Here is a 2,741-nt window from a genome sequence, read left to right as displayed (position 1 = left end):
ACCTTATGTCCAACCCACTGTACCCTCCTCTTTGCCTCCTCCTCCAATTGTTGTTGATGGTAATCTTGAATTTCAGGTCTCTAGGATTGTGGATTCTCGCATTATCCGCGGTTCTCTCCAGTACCTCATTCATTGGGAGGGTTATGGTCCTGAGGAGAGGATGTGGGTCCCAGTGGCGAACATTAAGGCCACTTGTCTCATCAGGGCTTTCCATAGGTCTTATCCTGAGAAGGTGGGCCCTGAGTGTCTGGAGTCCACCCGTAGAGGGAGGGGTACTGTCACCGCCAGCTCTGTGAGAAGATATGGCAGACATTCTTCTCTACCTGTTGTATGATGTTCTTTGTTTTGGTTTCACTTTCTCATCTCCTTTCCCTCTCCCAGCTGTCACCTATTTGCACTGATTGTCTCCCTTTATATTCCCTCCCATACTGCCTCACTTTGCGGTTTATACTTCTTCCTGGATTGTGTTTACTGCTGGAGGCTGCTTCTCCTGATTCCTCAGATAAGTCTGTTTCCTTTATTTGTGTTTCTTGCTGGCTTGATTGTAGGTGACCCTGACTCCGTCCGTATTAAGTGCAGGGAGCCGGTGGTCGTGTCCCCTCACTATTATAGGGTTTTCAGGTGTCACATAGTATAAGGTACGAGGGCATGCAATCGTCTACCATAAAGATCTTTGCATGGGCATAGCAGTCAGGGAGAGCTCTATGGGTTTTATAGGGCTCACCCATATGCCCCTTAGTTTGGGTTCAAGCCAGTCGGATGTTTATTTATAAGTTCCAGCTTTCTGCAACACCATCCGTGACATTTAGTCATCTACTCAGTAGATTTCTTCTATGTAGTTTGGACCCCTTTTGGGCACCCAATGAATTCTCTGAGGGTCCTAGAGCCCTCAGTACTGCAGTGGTTCATTTTTATTTTAGATGTGTAAGATCTCCCTCTGTTCCTATATACAATATTCTCACTCTTATTAATACTTCCCCTGTCACCTTCATATGATCTCTGTCTTGTAATAATTATTGCCCCCACTAATTACTGCCCCAAATAGATTGTGCAGATTACTGGCTTATTCTGCATTTAATCAACTATATGATTCCCTTTTCATATTTGAATTGATGTAGTTATATTTTGGTAGATACAATATGCACCTTGTAATATTTGCGTCTAGTAACCATGGGTCTTCTAACACTGTTTGCTTGTTGAATTTATTTCATTTGAATATCTACATGTAATTTGTGTTGAAAATTGTTCAAAAAAAAATATAGTAAAGCAAAAAACAACAAACAACAAAAAGTAGACAGATGTTTGACCAACATAACTCTTTGCCTAGGGATATAGTATGTGAGCAATTTTTTTTTAAAGCCTTTGGTATATTCAATCCCTGGCATTCCCTTACACTGATATTACAGTGCTTTAGTCAGAATTACTAGTTTCAATCAGCTGTGATTCATCGCTTATATATTAGTGCCCCCGTGCCTCTCAGCAGGTCTGCTGATGTCTCTGTGTCACATTGTAGATACAGCTGAAGGTGTTAATGGTATCATCATCACATGGTTCTTGCTATAATTCACACTAATAACCTGTCAGTGGCAGGCTTACCATAGGTGTGAAGGTATCTTGTTCAGGGTATTTCTCTGCTGACATTAACCCTTTTATTGATGATATGTAACAGGTGGAGCATGTGGCCCTGTGATATATCTGTAAACATGCTGAGCTATTTTTGGACGAACATGAGGTTTGAGAGGTGGAGAATAACAGGATTTGAAGGGTTTCGAGCTAAGGGGAATAGATGTGTGTCTCTTAGTTCCTAAACGTGGGATCACCCTACTAGATATGTGAACAGATTGGAGAGGATGAGTGACTTTACTACAGCCAATGGCTGCAGTGATGTAATCCAGACTCAACAGAAGGGGCTGATCGTGTTTTGAGATCTCATGCTAGATGTGACTGTAGTTTCCCTCCCTCCCTGCTAAGTCTCAGAATGAAAGGCATTGAGTAGGTTTAACTAGGAGCTGCCCATGACTGTGGTGCTGAGACATACTGGGAGCTGTCAAGGACTGTGGTGCTGAGACATACTGGGAGCTGTCCAGGACTGTGGTGCTGAGACATACTGGGAGCTGTCCAGGACTGTGGTGCTGAGACATACTGGGAGCTGTCCAGGGCTGTGGTGCTGAGACATACTGGGAGCTGTCCAGGACTGTGGTGCTGAAACATCATATAGGGAGCTGTCCAGGATTGTGGTGCTGAAACATCATATTAGGAGCTGTCCAGGACTGTGGCTCTGAAACATTATACTGGGAGCTGGTCAGGATTGAGGAACTGAAATATTTAACTGCACGTTTTCCTTGCGGTAATGGTAAAATGCTAACTGGGAGCTCTGCAGGTACGTGGTGCTCACTCAATGTTTAGATGGGAGCCATCCAGGACTGTGGTGTTGGAAGTGCTGAATGAAGCATGCAGCAGTGACACTTCTCTAGACATAAGAAGCTAAAATTCTAAGACATTTTGGACAATCCTCGCTTCTGATCTTATCTGCAGGATTTAACTCAACATGACTGAGAAAATCCATTGAACTAATTAAACTGATCGTACCTGAACCTACAAGCTCTATGCTGAGCACAACACACTGCCCTTGCAAACTTAGTGCTGAAAGGCTGTGAGGTGATTTAAGCAGCTCCTTGCAACATTTTACAGATATTTAGTTGGTTTATTAAACTGACCAAATCTTTAGGTTTTCAATAGCC

This window comes from Bufo bufo, chromosome 1, assembly GCF_905171765.1.
Source record: "Bufo bufo chromosome 1, aBufBuf1.1, whole genome shotgun sequence".
NCBI lineage: Eukaryota > Metazoa > Chordata > Amphibia > Anura > Bufonidae > Bufo > Bufo bufo.
The sequence above is the reverse complement of the archived record's forward strand: the minus strand, read 5'-3'. Positions refer to the sequence as shown.